Raw genomic sequence first — 16968 nt, forward strand, 5'->3', positions numbered from 1 at the left:
AGAGCCCATACTGGAAATCAAGCCATTTTCTGGTACATTCCAGATTAGAACTGAGTATATTTCCTAATGAGTTATATCTGATATATCTTTGATTTTGATTTTAATCTCATACCAATCTGTATTATGCTTGCTACATTACAACAGCCATTGCTGTTTCTTTGATTTTTTTCTATTTCTCTTTCTTTTTAAAGATTTATTTATTATTATAAGTATACTGTAGCTGTCTTCAGATGCACCAGAAGAGGGCGTCAAATCTCATTACAGATGGTTGTGAGCCACCATGTGGTTGTTGGGATTTGAACTCAGGACCTTCGGAAGAATAGTCAGTGCTCTTAACTGCTGAGCTATCTCTCCAGCCCTCTTTGATTTTTTTCTAATTTAAATCTTTTACTGATTCTTTTCAGAGAGCTTTAAATGAAAGGTCCATTTTATTATCCAGGTCCAGAAGGTTCTGGTTCCTTTCCAATTACTCTTCCCTGACTATCTTCAAGAGGGAAATCTTTTTGTGTTGCCCTCTTTGTATTACCTAACACTAAAGGAAAGGAACTAATCTTTGCCAGTTAAAAAAAATGTAAAAATGGAGGTGGTGAGATTTTTGGGATATTGAATGCTTGGAAACACACATAAGGTTCTGAGTTCAGTTTATCAGCACACACATAAAAAGGTGGATGTGGTGACATATCTGAAATCTCAGTCCTCGGGACATGCAGACAGGAGGATTCTACAAGCACACATGGACTGCAGGCCAAGACAAATTGATAAGATCTGATTAACTGATAGAATCTGTGTCAAAATTTAAGATAGAGACTGATTGTGGACATCTATTATCAATGACTAGCATCTACATGCACACATATACAGCTACATGTATGCATATATGTATATGTATACTCATGCACACAAGTACATACATCCTTTGAAATATATTAAAAATACGATGCATACCTACCCAAAAGAAACTTCAAAGTTTTATGTCACTTATATGATTGCCACAAAAATCTCTCAGTGGATAATGGTAGTACATAATAAAGACTAATAGGCCTTCACTAGATGAATAATGTCACTCATAGATAAGATAGATACACAGAGTCACACAGAGAGACACATGCATATAATGTGTGTTTCAACATGGAAAATCATGAATGTTTATAAAATTCAATATAAATATGTTATAAATTACAAACTGGATTATTTCACTGTTTATATCTTACTTTAGTAAATAGCATAAAATAGCACTATTTGACAGTAGTATTATAAATAAATATGAGTATCCAATATAAAAAGACATATATAAATTGCAACTGTATATAAATTTGCATTTTACCAAATCAAATAGGTCTCTCTATCTCCATTTTCCCTCTCTGTTCATCTCCTGGTTAACACTAAAGAGTCCTGAACAGTAGGTAAAATGTTTTCTTATTTAAGTTGTATTTCTAGCCCAGTAGGACTCTCTTAACTGAAGGGAAGTGGAATGGTTTAATTACATATTTTTCTCTTATGTAGCATAAGGATTTTCTCTATAGATGATGTTAATTAACGATAAGAGGAGGCAGAATTTTGTTTCTTTACCTCAAAAACTGAAATTATTTTATAACAGTCTTAATATATATAACACTATTTCAAATGGAGAAATTCTTGAAAAATAAAAAATAAATAAAAGAAAAATAGAGGAACTTTAGATTTTATTTGCCAGAAGTAATTGTCATTTCAGAGGTTTACTGCTGAATAAACTCACTGTTTCTACCTTTTTCTGAACTCTGGTTGCCTAGTTCAACTCAGCTCTTCTGACTTGAACTCCAATCCAAGCTGACTGATTCAATCTGGCTTCTCTCAGCTTCTTAATGAATTGCTCTGCTTGTCCTCATGCTAACTTTGGCAATTTGTTCTGATATGACTCCTTCTCGTTCTCTGGCTTCAACTTCCTCTGCTTTGCGAACTACACTCACTGAATTGGTTCAAGTAAACTGCACTCACCTGATGAACTGACTAAATGATATTGCCTGTGTTGCTCTTAAGTGCTCCCTTTCCTGTCTTTCCTCATGTGAGTTGAGCATACCATATCTCTGACTTATTCAATCAAATCTTTTTCTGATTAGTCACTTTGTCTGTCCCTCAATTACAAGTCATTTTCAAGAATAGCTGCTTCCTTTTACAAACTAACTTCATATTCCTTCTCTGAGTGTAAAGTTGTGTACTAAGGACATGCTTGTATTCCAGTCAGAGGTATTAAAGGTTTATCATTCCAGCTGGATCATATAGATCTAGGTTCTTAGATGCCATCCCTTACCAGAGTATCCATGTTGCTCTATTAAAATTCCTCTACATCTGATTTAATTATATTCTCTTCCATATAGTGAAAGATAGCCCAATTTCTGAAAATCATACACTTTATACCAATGCAAATAAATCAGAAATGGTGGTATATAAGTCAGGAAATATAAGTAAAGAAATTCAAAGCTCATATGCTTCAGTTCAAAATCAGTTATATAAAATTTTTATAGTTTTATTAGACTTTTCTGAACTTATAAATATAACTCTGACTCACACTATGCAGAGGTTTCTGTTACATATAGAAACTACTGAACTCATTTCTGATAATTCAGAAATCATCATCTACACAATTCAAATAGACAATTCAAATCAGAAATTATCCATTATATATCACTCATATTCAATCTCATACTGGATTGTCTGGTCCATTGGCACATGGAAATGAAGAGATTTAACAATTATTAATAGGAAATAAGTTATTAATAGGAAATAAGTTAGAAAACTCAAAATTTCATTAAAAATCCATTATGTTAATAACAAAGGTTTAAAGAGAAACTTTTCCATTGCTTAGAACAAAGGAATAAAAAAGTTTGGTGTATGGATGCATTTTATTTTGCAGAATTTGAGAAACTAAAATTTGTAGATCATACTATTGAGACATATTCAGGATTTCAGTGGTCTTCTGCTTTGAGTTCTGAAAACACCAGTTTCTGTAATTGCACATTTGTTGGAACTGTAGGCTATAATTGGATTTTTCCTTACAAATTAAGACTTACAAATTAAGACTGATATTCCTCCACATATATTTCCATTACAATAAAATTTTTTCATAGTATAACATAAAACATGTTACAGGTATACCATACAATCCAACAGGTCAAACAGTTATAGAAAGATCTAATTGTACTTTAAATGAGATGCTTAATAAACTAAAATGGGAACAAGAATTCTCAGAAATACATTGGCTAATGCTTTATCAACTTTAAATATTTTGAATGTCAGTGAGTCTGGAATAACAGTTACTGAAAGACACTGGATTGTAGAAAAGTAAACAAAGAAAAAAGTTGTTGAATTAGTTTATCCTGAGTACATTAAAGATTATTTAACATCATAATGGAAGTTAGGGAAGAGGTTTTGTCTATATTTCCACAGTTGGTGAGTTTCATCAAGATTGAAAAGGTCTGATATGAATAAGTGAAGCTTCCACATGAAAGACACAACTCAAGGAAAAAAGGGAAACCGAAAGACAGCAATGCATACATCACAGAATGCTCAATACCCCTACATAAGGGCAGCTTAACAAACTGGATGACAAAGACAGATACTTCCTGAGACAGTCAGACTGAAAAACCTTGATGCTGAGATGGTATTTGCTGAAGGACTGATGATCAATCAGTCTGCAGTTATGAAAGATCATAACATCAACAGATCTTGATAAGGACATTAAGACTGTTATTTTGCGAGAATCTTGACAGTTTTTATTGTAATAGTTAAACTATGTACAACTTTTAGCTTAAACAGAAAGGGGGAAGATATAGAGAAATGTTAATTCAGTAACATGGCTGCCTTGGCAAGAGATCACCTACAATGACATTCTGGGTCTGTGCGATCTGGCTGGAATGATACACCATTAACCTCTCTGCTTGGAATACTTACATACTCTTTAGTAGATATTTTCAATCCCAAATAATAAAAGAAATGTAAGTTTGTACAAAGAAACAGCCATGTTTCAAAGTGAGTTCTAGTTGAGGGGTAGACAAACTAACTAATCAGACAATGATTTGACAGTATGAGTCAGAGACAGAATTTGCCAAACTCATATGAAACCAGACATGAAGGAGAGGACTGAAACCCCCAGCCTCAGCTTACGTGGAACCCTGAGATCTTTCAGACACTGAGCCACAAAGCAGGCAGCAGCCATTAGCTTTTACAAGTCCCCCAACACATAGACAGCAGAGGACTACCTAGTCTGGCCTCAGGGAGAGAAGACACACCTAACCTTCCTGAGACTTGGGGCCTGGCATTGTGGGGTGGGGTGGGGTGCTGAGGTAGGGATATTCTCTTGGAGCTGAGGGAGGAGAAATGGGATGATGAACTGTCAGAGGGTGGGCCAGGAGGGATATAAAGTCTGGACTATAAAAAAAGATTAAAGATAATTAATAATACCTGAAATAAAATTTGAGTTCTCTCAATTTTATCAGTAAACTTTTATTTACCTGTGTTTTTATTTATTCTCTGTATGCACAGAAACTATGTAAATGAAGTAGTTGGTTTTCTGTGGAGGATTTCGGTCTTCATGCAGATAATGAGCTTTCTGGAAAGAGACAGAAGACATACATAGGTATACATAATCATATATAATATACGTGTATAAGATGTATTATATATGTATAACTTATGAATTTATGTATTGAATATTTACCATGTATATTATACATACTTAGTATATATAATATATATAATATATATAAATAAATATATGTAACAAATATTCACCATCTATGAATGAAGCTATGTGCAGAGAATTCTGAGAGCTTGTGATGAAGCAACACACATCTTTCTCTAAGGAAACATGGCAAAAGTCTTGTACTCTATGTTTCTCCATAACTTGAGTTATTCTTTAAAGGTGTTTTCCACCCAGGTATAATAAATAGGAATGGATTTACTGTAGATTTATTTAGAGTGATGTTTCCAAGTAGGAGCTGTCCTCCTGACTGTATGCGGCCTAACCCTTTTGCCTATACACAGATGGAACTCAAGTAAGTTTTGCTCATGTGACTTGGCCCAATATCCAGAATACAAATTGTTTAATGTCCTGAAGAAAGTTGACTGCTGCATGAAACTTTAGTTTGCCTCACTTTTAGGCCAACTAGAATGATAATAATATTATCAGGTAATACATGAAATACCACATTTGTTATTTTCATATATATAACATTGGACCTTGCTCCCAATCTCTCCCTACCTTCCTCCGTCCTTAGACTTTATACCTTATTGGTACCATTCTTTGCATAAATAGCACCCTTGTACTCTCACCTGCATGTGTATGTGAGTGTAAAAATATTCTCAATTTTACATGTCTGAATGAATGGTCATTTTCTTACTTAATTTTGGAGTCAGGAGAGATGAAGATGCAGATAAGACATTGCAGATGCTGTAAGCCATATCTCAAGCACTGTATTTAAAGATTAATACCAACAAACTATATTTGGGTCTTTCCTCTGGTCTTTAGAGACCTTAATTTAAGAAATTATTTAGTAATGAGATTTTAATTTTTTATCATTTATTCAAGAAATGGAAAGAGAATGAGCAGATTATTTACCTTATTTGATGTTGTGAATATTTATCCAGGCAGATCTTATATTTTTATTGCATAGTTATAAAATGGATGGCTTATTTTTTAATAAGACTTATGAAAAAGGAAACATCTTACTTATCAATATGAATATGAAATTTTGTAGTCACTTTGTTCTGCATACTATAATGTTATCAAATATACAGTGAATCTACTTTAAAAATAAAGACCTTTAAGTGGTTAAAGGCAGAAATGAATGAACTTGAAAAAGGTATATTTCCTTCAGAATAAAACAAGAATTTTGGAAAAAGTAGCTAGAAAGTAATAGCAGTTGGACACTATGAAGAAAGTGCTGTTTCCTGAAGTGCTTTCTTCCCTCCCTTTAATCCTTTCTGCCTTGCTGTGGTTTTTATATTTCTTCAGTATACAAATAAGTATATTAAGTGTGGAGAATTTAATATCTATAGTCCCTTTATTCCTCATTTGAAACCTGAATGCTCATGTGAAGATTACTTAAGTTACATTATCATCATGTATTGTTTGAGGAATTAGTCCCATTTAATAGCTCTTAATATTTTAATACATAAAGTACTGATAAATTTTTAAATGCTGTGAGGTGTCAGTGTTAGCCAAATTAAACTATGTGGTATTCAAAAAATAAAATGTTGATAAGATATGTTTTTATAACCCTAACTTAACAGCTCTGAGAAGTTAGTAGCTTTATTACATGTTATTGAATTGTTAATCCAGTAACATCAGTTTCTTATTTTTTCTTAGTATAGGAATACCCGCATGTATGACATAGCCATATTCTCAGCTAAATGTGATGCCTTTTTCAGAACCTCTGAGAGCTAGACAGACACTTGTCTAATAAAAGTGGTTAGGGTCTTTAGAAAGCATCCTCCTTCCTCTTTATACATGTAATACACAGGATTTAGAGCAGTGAAGTAGTCTGGCAGTTATAAAACATTAATACAAAGGTGTAGTCTACATATTAAGTTTGTAGAATAAAGGAATAAACCTATCTTGAATACTGAACCAGAGAATATGCGGCCACTGACTTAAAAGCCATCTAGCTAAATGATTAAATTTTTCCCTTTTCTTAATAGATCCCTACAGGTAAATATACAGCCACATTAAAATTAAAAATAATGGCTGCTGATATGATTTGGGAGCTGTTCAAAAAATTAATAGTTAGAATGTGGTCACAGAGATAGTAATTAAAGTATTCAAGGGCAATTCTGACCTGGAGAAGTTCCCATTTGGAAGTTAGCACCATCGTCTGTTGAAATGGAAGCATATGAACCATTATCCTGAAGTATTACAGACTTTTAATTCCACATGCATGCAATATAAAAATTTCATGAGTACATACTTACTTGACCCTTCTGTCAGATTTATAAAACAATGTTATCCTTACAGACCAATTCATCTACTTCAAAACTTTTAAAATTAATTTGAAGAACAGATTTTCGAATCATAATTGTTTAGGAAAGAGTGTTCATTTCATAAAAAGCATTTATTAATTAAAATTATAGTCTTTCAGTGATGCTGTTCTCAAATCAGAATATTAAATACTGTATGAATGATTTTCCAGAAAGTTGTAAGTACAGAGCAGTTCATCTTGCTCTCTGAAAAGCAGGCAATGTCCTTATATAATTTCACTGAAATTACTCCCTTCATTTTCACTACATAACAATGTGCATGAAGGTCAAAACTGTTTTACTTTCCTTTTTCCTCTTCGGGACTCTGTAGCCAAACAATATTTTTTTTTTAAGTTAGCGCATGTAGCCATCCCTAAATATCCAACTAGATCTGAAACACACTGATATTTAGTTATGTCTGTTTCATATGTCTTATCTTACTATGAAATGGGCTAATAAAATCACAATAAAAATACCTATCTAAAATGCTAAGTATATTTATATGTCTGTTAATATTACTTGAAATTTAAGCATGGGATTTCTTTATCTAAAGGGATATCATTTACTAGTAGTTAATAGGTGCTTGCTTTCCTTTTTCCCCTGCTTGTAGCTCTGAGGTGCCACAGTAAAAAGCACCTACTAACTCCCAAGTACTAGGTCCTACTATAGTCAATAAAATCTAAAAGGAAAATAGCAATAACCTTATAGTTTAGAGAGGTGAATATTTAGAATGAATAATCCTTAACAATGGAATCAGAATTTTGGATTCTTACATTTCAAGAAGGAAATAATCCTCTCCTATGGATGTAAAATATATAAATTATCCCCAGTGTTTAAAACCCAAGATGTCTTTCAGATCCTGAGACTTAACTGTCTTTGAAAGTTAATATACGACTATAACTATTCTCTAGGGTTCTTCCAGCTCATTAAGTTATAAATTTAATCTCACGCTTGTCTTCTACTATAGTCCTTCATGTTTCTGTGAGACTTTTCTCAATGAGCCCTACCTTTTTCTTTTCTTCCCATTTGAAAAGTACCACAATCTTAAAAGCTCATGTGTTTCCTTCATTATAACATAAAATGTGTTTGTAAAGAAAGGAGGCAGACATGAAAGTAGCCTTCAGAAGAGCTTCTCTAGATAGTTATATTTCATGTCCGTACATGTCTGGAAGCATAGTAGAGTGTCATTAATAGTGGCAAGGGTTGGCTCTCTCACATAGGATGGGTCTCAAGTTGGGGCAGTCATTGGTTGGCTGTTGCCTCAGTCTCTGCTCAATCTTTATTCTTGAAGATTTTCTTTCAGTGATTATTTCTATGGTCTGTTACTCTTAGGCCTCTAACAATATGTTTTGTTAAAAATCTGTGAGGATTACTACTGACCCCTTTGAAGAGCCCTTTGAAGGCATAATGGAAGTTTCTATTTTATTAGTATATCTGAACCACATTGTTTAGAGCTATCAAGCTCTAAAATCACATTTTTTTTTAGGTTACTGTGTTTCTCTGTCTCTCTATCACTGTCTCTTACTCTGTCTCTCTGTCTCTCTCTCAGTCAGTCCCCTTCTTACCTCCCACTGTGCCTTGCACTGGCGATTAAGAAGTAGGCTCTCAGATATTGCTCCAGTGCCAAACATACTTGCCTCTTACCATACTCGCTCACTGCCTGCTACCATGCTCCCCACCATTTTGGCCATGGACTCCAACCCTCTGAAAGTGTAAACTGAACATAAACTATTTTTTCTATCTATTGTCAGGGTCATGATGTCTGTGTCACAGGAATAGAAATGTAAGACATCTCTACACAGTCAGGCAGTGTGCAAATGGCATAGCACTCTGCAACAGTTGTAGTTATGGTCAGCTTGTCGGGGAAATTACAGTTTGCTTCTGAGTTACAAAAGTCAGACTTAGTCAAATCTTCAGTCCTCAGCAGATGTCCATATAAATTATTTTCTTGGAGCTGAGGTTTTGGCACTCAATAATAATGACTGATGGCAAAGGGATTAATCAGTGGTTCCCAAACTTCCTAAGGCTGCAACCGTATCAACATGGTAAATCAACATGTTATGGTAACTTCAACCAGAAAATTATTCTTGTTTCTAATTTATAACTATAATTTTGCTATGGTTATAAAATGTATAGAATGTATAAGATACCTGATATTCAGGATATCTGATATGAAACTCCCAGAGGGTTTCCCATAGATTGAGAACCACTGACTTAGATGATTTCCCAAATTTCTGCCATATTCATATTGGCATGTCAATTGCTCATGTCATTGTACTAGTCTTATTCAGGAAGCCATATTTTTGAGTGTTCATGGATACCATTTTCTTGTCACATACACACACTTGCAGCCCCCCAAACTATATATATATTTTTTTTTCCTTGCAAGATCCGACCCTTAGATGAAAACATATGGGAAATTAATGCCTACTAAGAAAGCAAGTCTGTAAGTTATTTTCTTGACAAAGGAATGATGTCGAGGGGAATAGCACTAGAGCAGTTCCACCCTTGGGCAACTGGTTCTAGGTTGTATAAGAAGGTTGCTCAGGTTGGAGCAGCAAGCTGGTACAGAGGTACAGCAAGAGGTACACCAAATACTTTTTTATAACTTGGCTTCCGTTCATGTACTATGATGATGAATATGTTACGTCAACATATTTTTCTCCCCATTGCTTTTGGGAGAGTCTTTTTGAAAGCTATAGAAATCTAACTGAGATTTTAGTGGCAATAATTATGTTTCACTATTGGCAGCTTGCATATTCAGATACTTTGAGATCTAGTCCTCAAGAAAGAGGAGTCTGGGTTAATTTTCAGCAAATAGTGTCTAAATACTGTGATATTTTTAGCTACTTGACCTTACTTCAATATCTAGAAGCAAATCAATGCAAAATAATCATCAGTTTTGGTTTGGGAGTCTATGACCACCTACTCAAAGTGAGGTTTCTCATATCAGGACCTGGAGAATTCTTTAGACAGGCCATGGCTTTTGGGGTAGGGAAACATTATCACTTTGAGTGTTATAAATTAATTTTAACTATATGCATATGTGCATACATATACATATATTATATGAAAATAAAATAATAACACTTTAAGTATCCCTAGTGTTATTTCTCTATCCCTCTCACTTCATAAACCCTCACATTAAAGTGTATTAAGTATTTACATCAGCAATTATCATTTGTAATTGTATCACTACATTAACAGATGAGAAACCATAACTTCTACTTATACTTGAGAAAGAAACCTACTTTGCGCTGATTTTCTTTCTGTTCTAGATTTTATTACTTACCTTCACATTTATTTTTTTAGCCTTCCAGATAGAAGAATGGATATGGTAATCAATCCCTTGCCTTCAGTGCTGAAAATAACAAATTGAACCTCTTGACAGTGGCAGTGTGACTAGAAGACAGTGCTCTATCCTAGCATGTCCTAAAGCTCATGCTCCGCTTTTGGGAAATGTCTTAGTAGAAAACCTGTATTTTAAGGATATGTGAGGTATTGTGTATACTCAGTTTTGGGGAAAATATGAGGAAAACAAAAGTTGTAACTATAGAAGTTCATTAAACATCTTTTTTTTTTCAATTTAATTCATTAGGAGAACAAAAATACAGTTTAGAGAACAGAAGAGTTTTTTAGAAGAAACAAGCATACTAGCAATAAATTTTCTGTTGAGAATAAGCAGTGTTGGATATTTTAAAATAGATAGAGAAGAATAATAAAAATAACTTGTTTTTGAACATGTCATTTTTTATGACTTTTCAGATACCTAAAATGGTAATATTTTATTCATTTAATAACACTGAATAAAACCAGTAAATATTTAATTATTTATCTTAGCACGAGGCATTTGACACTGACACCTTAATATATATTTTAAGAAGAGCAATTCCCACCACAAATTCTGCACTTTTCCATAACAAAACAAAGAAATACTGAACAGCTATGTTGTGACTATAATTTGTGATTTGTTTAAATCAAAAACAAGTCATTAATGTGTAAACATTCTTGCTTCAAATTCCATAAATCAGATCTGAATAAGTATATTTCTCTCCTGATTTTCTTATTACTTCTGATACCCCTAGGATGTGTTTCCCAATATCATCTTTTGATAGTATACTATAGATTCTGACAATTGAAGATTGTTAGCATAGCACCTGTCCTATGTTATGGTGGAGGATTATTTGGGTGTATGCCAAGGAGGAGTATAGCTGGGTCTTTAGGCAGAACTATTTCCAGTTTTCTGAAGAAGTGCCAGATTGATTTGCAGAGTGGCTGTATCAGTTTGCAATTCTACCAGCAATGGAGGAATGTTCCTCTTTCTCCACACCCTGGGCAGCATGTACTGTCACTTGAGTATTTGGTCGTAGGCATTCTGATTGGTGTAAGGTGAAATCTCAGGGTTCTTTTGATTTGCATTTCCCTGGTATCTAAGGATGTTGAACATTTCACTAAGTGCTTCTCAGCCATTTGAGATTACTCTGTTGAGTATTCTCTATTTAGAATGTACCCCATTTTTTTTTACTTAAAAGAAATATTTAAGTTTTTCACAGTTCTGAAAGCCAGAGGTGTAAAATCAATATACTGGTTGGACCAGGTTTCCTTTATTATCTTTTTTCCTTATTAGATGTTCCCTTTATTTACAATATCTCCGTTCTCAGGTTCCCCTCCAAAAAACAAAAAATAAAATAAACCCCTGTTCCCTCCCTCCCTCCCTGCTTACAACCTCACCCCCTCCTGCTTACTGGCCTTGGCATTCCCCTACACTGGGGCATATAGAACCTTCACAGGGCCAAGGGCCTTTCCTCCCATTGATGACCATCTTGGCCATCCTCTGCTATACATATGCTGCTGGAGCCATTAGTCCCACCATGTATACTCTTTGGTTGGTGTTTTAGTCCCTGGGAGCTCTGAGGGTACTAGTTAGTTCATATTGTTGTTCCTCCTAAGTGGCTGCAAACCCTTGGGTCCTTTCTCTAGCTCCTTCATTGGGGACCCTGTACTCAGTCCAATGGATGGCTGTGAGCCTCTACTTCTGTATTAGTTAGGTACTGTCAGAGCCTCTCAGGAGACAGCTATATCTTGTCTTTCCTTTAGTCTCTGCTCCAGAGGTAGTCTCTACAACTCCTTCCATGGGTATTTTGTTCCCCCTTTTAAAAAGGAACGAAGTATCCATACTTTGGTCTTCCTTATTCTTGAGTTTCTTGTGGTTTGTGGATTGTACTTTGTGTATTCAGATCTTCTAGGCTGATATCCACTTATCAGAGAATGCATACCATGTGTGTTCTTTTGTGATTGGGTTACCTCACTCAGGATGATATTCTCCAGGTTCATCCATTTCCCCAAGAGTTTCATAAATTCATTGATTTTAATAGGTGATTAGTACTCCATTGTATAGATGTACCATATTTTCTGTATCTATTTCTCTGGTGAGGGAAATCTGGGTTGTTTCTAGTTTCTGGCTATTATAAATTAGGCTGCTATAAACATAGTGGAGCATGTGTTCTTATTACATGTTGGAGCATCTTCTGGGTATATGCCCAGGAGTGGTATTGCTGGGTCCTCTGGTAGTACAATGTCCAATTTCCAGATGAACCGCCAAACTGATGTCCAGAATGGTTGTACCAGCTTGCATTTCTACCAGCAATGAAGGAGTATTCCTCTTTCTCCACAACCTCAACAGCATCTGCTGTCACCTGAGTTTTTTATCCTAGCCATTTTGACTGGTGTGAGGTTGAATCTCAGGGTTGCTTTGATTTGCATTTCCCTGATGACTAAGGATGTTTAACAAATCTTTAGGTGCTTCTCAGCCATTCGGTATTCATCAGTTGAGAATTCTTTGTTTAGCTTTGTACCCCCTTTTTGATAGGGTTATTTGGTTCTCTGGAGTCTAACTTTTTGAGTTCTTTGTATATATTGGATATTAGCCCTCTATCAGATATAGGATTGGTAAAGATATTCTCCTAATTTGTTGGTTGCTGTTTTGTCTTATTGACAGTGTCTTTTGCTTTACGGAAGCTTTGCAATTTTATGAGTTCCCATGATCAAGTAGGCTTCATTCCAGGGATGCAGGGATGGTTCAATATATGGAAATCCATCAGCATAATTCACTATATAAACAAACTCAAATAAAAAAAATATGATCATCTCATTAGATGCTGAGAAAGCATTTGACAAAATCCAACATCCCTTCATGATAAAAGACTTGAAAAGATCAGGAATTCAAGGCCCATACTTAAACATAGTAAAATCAACATACAGAAAACCAGTAGCCAACATCAAACTAAATGCAGAGAAACTTGAAGCAATCCCACTAAAATCAGGGACTAGACAAGTCTGCCCACTTTCTCCCTACCTATTCAATATTGTACTTGAAGTTCTAGTCAGAACAATTAGACAACAAAAGGAGATCAAAAGGATATGAATTGAAAAGGAAGAAGTCAAATTATCACTATTTGCTGATGATATGATAGTATACTTGAGTGACCCCAAAAATTCCACCAGAGAGCTCCTAAACCTGGTAAACAACTTCAGCAAAATAGTTGGATATAAAAATAACTCAAGCAAATCAGAGGCCTTCCTCTACACAAAGGACAAACAGTCTGAGAAAGAAATTAGGGAAACAACACCCTTCACAATAGTCACAAATAATATGAAATACCTTGGTGTGACTCTAACTAAACAAGTAAAAGATCTGTTTGACAAAAACTTGAAGTTTCTGAAAAAGGAAATTGAAGAAGATCTCAGAAGATGGAAAGATCTCCCATGCTCGTGGATTGGCAGGATTAATATAGTAAAAATGACCATCTTGCTGAAAGCAATCTACAGATTCAATGCAATCTCCATCAAAATTCCAACTCAATTCTTCACAGACTTAGAAAGAGCAATTTGCAAATTCATCTGGAATAACAAAAAACAAAAACAAAAAAACAGGATAGCCAAAACTATTCTCAACAATAAAGGAACCTCTGGTAGAATCAGCATCGCAGATCTTAAGCAGTACCAATTGTGACAAAAACTGCATGGTACTGGTACAGTGACAGGCAAGTATATCAATGGAATAGAATTGAAGACCCAGAAATGAACCCATAAACCTATGGCCACTTGATCTTTGACTATGAAGTTAAAACCATCCAGTGGAAGAAAGACAGCATTTTCGACAAATGGTGTTGGCTCAACTGGTGGTTAGCATGTAGAAGAATGCAAATTGACCCATTCCTATCCCCTTGTACAAAGATCAAGTCCAAGTGGATCAAGGACCTCCACATAAAACCAGATACACTCAAACTAATAGAAAAGCAAGTGGGGAAAAGCCTCAAGCACGTAGGCACAGGGAAAATTTTCCTGAACAGAAGACCCATTTTTTTTTTTATCAAAGAAAAGATTTAATTGAGAACTTGCTTGCAGCTGCTGGGACTTAGTCCATTATCATCATGGAGGTAAAAGTGGTAATGGACATGCACGGTGGTGAAGCAGCTGAGGCCTACATCCTGACCTGAAGGCAGCAGGTAGAGACAGTGAGACTGAGACTGACACAAGCTTTTGAAACCTCAAATCCCACTCCCAGTGATACACCTCCTCCAACAAGGCCAGACCTCCTCATCTTCCCAAACAGCTCCCCTTCCTGGTCATTAACCATTTAAATATAAGGGCCTAGGAGGCTCTTTCGCCCTCATAAGTTCACTTATGGGCCAGTGTAAGAAAGCTATACACTTACTGTGAACTCTCGATTATATAGAGTGCAGAATTCTTCTCAAAGGTAGCCTTTGAAAAAGAATTGCATAACATGATAAATGAACGCACTTGAAAACCAGGACATGAAGGGGATGCCCTGGCATGTCTGCTTCATATCTGTGGGAAAGGCAAACAAGGCCAGGAATGAATATTCCTGGCTTTTTTCATACAACCAAAGATAATAAGAAATAGTACAAGGTGTATTCCCTCACTGTACTTGTATTGGCTTATGCTAACTGTAAACATCACCTCACATTTCACTTACTTTGATAGTAAAAATGAGAAGTGCTTATTTGTACTATTCTTGAGCTCAAACACTTGGAGTCTCCTGGTTATACTGTAAAGATCCTTGGCATAGCCATTGATCCATGAAGACTTAGCTCACTGGTCCAGACAGGTTAAAAGGATCATATGTTTGAATGCCTGGTTCCCAGTGAGTGGAACTGTTTGGGAAAGAATAAGGCATTTTGCCTGTTGGGAAAGGTATAGGTTCTCTGAAGGAGGTATGTCACTGGGGCTGGGCCTTTAGGCCCCCAAAACTCACACCAGGCCCAGATCTCACTCTCTCCCCACTGCCTATAGATCACTATTGCAGTTTTAGCTACTGCTCCAGCCCCATGTCTGCCCACCTCCCACCTCTGAAACTGCAAGCAAGCCCCAATTAAATACATTCCTTTAGAAGTTGCCTTAGTCATGGTATTTCTTCATAGCAATAGTACTAACTAATAGTACTAAGTACTATTACTGATACTAATAATAATAATACTAAGAGAACAATATTCTACAAAATATGATGATAAAGGTTCTGATGACACTCCTTGACTACCTACCTATATTCCAGTAACTAGAGTTCAATCAGCTGAGTTTGTTTTGAGTTAGTCTGAAGTAATGAGGAGATGGAAACTTCTGCCCTTGACTACTTTCTGTTGCTATGATAAACACATTAACTAAAGCAATGTGCCCTCCTCTTCAACCTCACAGTCCATCACTGAGGGAAGACAAGGTAGGAACCTGGTGGCAGGACCTGAAGTGTGAAGGAACTCTGCTTACTAGCTTCCTTCTGTGGCTTGTTCACTTTGAATTTTTTTTACGTTTTATTGCATTATAATGATAAACATTACATGATTTCAATTTATCTGAATTTGTTAACATTTAAAAACATATTTTAAGTAAATAGACTTAAATCACATTCTTGTTTCCCTTCAATATCTACAATATCTTTTTTGTCATATTCTTTAAACTTTATAAAATATTATAAAAACAAAAATGAGTATTATAAAAGTTGTTTGATATATAACAACAATCTATTTAACAGTCTTATGTAGATGCTTGTCTACAATACTGAAAATACATACATTTTTCTCAATATAAATTTTAAGTAACTCCAAACATATTAACTGTATATTTCAAAATAATACATCACTACTAGTATTTTCTTAAATGAACATAAGTATATAAAGTGTTTTGTTTGTTTGTTTGTTTGTTTGTTTGTTTTATATATAGTAGAGTTTAAAATCTTGGCTCTTACTGTGGTACAAGCCCCAAAATAAGAACACTTTTTAGACATTGGATTTCATTGTAATAAGGCTGTACTTCAGTGACCCTCACATCACCAAAGAATTCTACTTCCTACAATGGAAATTGGAGCTAAGCTGATAGTTGACAATTCTGCTGTGCCAAAGAATGAATTGTAGCTACGACTTTTAGATACCTACTTCCTGCTATGGTCAAAGCTATTTGACTTGAGTGAGTGACTTTATTCTCAGCCCACAGAGAACAGGTTACATTAATTTAAGAAATAGTGTGTGCATTAAGATGGTCTATCCATAAAGTCATTCACCAACTGTTTCAATGAACAATGTTTCTGCTTGGAGGGTGGCACAGGCATTAGGTGAGGGTAAGAATTTGGTTCATTAGCTGTGATAATTTGGAAAAGCATTCATTTCAGAGAAAGAGTAACTTATAAAGTTCTCTTCTTCAAACTTGATACAAGAGTTACAAAAGTCAAGCAAAGCATTCAGTCTCACTCTTTGTTGTTTCCTTACAAGACACCTCCCAATTTGTTTGTCTATGTTTCTTTTGGGTATATAAATATTTTTGAAATATGTAAGCTGTTCTGGAAACCATAGTATAATGTGAAAACATGAAATGAACAAAATTACTAATAGAGAGGCTAAGATAGGAGAAGCAAGATTTCAAGGCCATTATGTTGTACACAGCAATACACTGTCACATACAAACAAG

This window comes from Mastomys coucha, unplaced genomic scaffold (genome assembly GCF_008632895.1).
Source record: "Mastomys coucha isolate ucsf_1 unplaced genomic scaffold, UCSF_Mcou_1 pScaffold4, whole genome shotgun sequence".
Classification (NCBI taxonomy): Eukaryota; Metazoa; Chordata; class Mammalia; order Rodentia; family Muridae; genus Mastomys; species Mastomys coucha.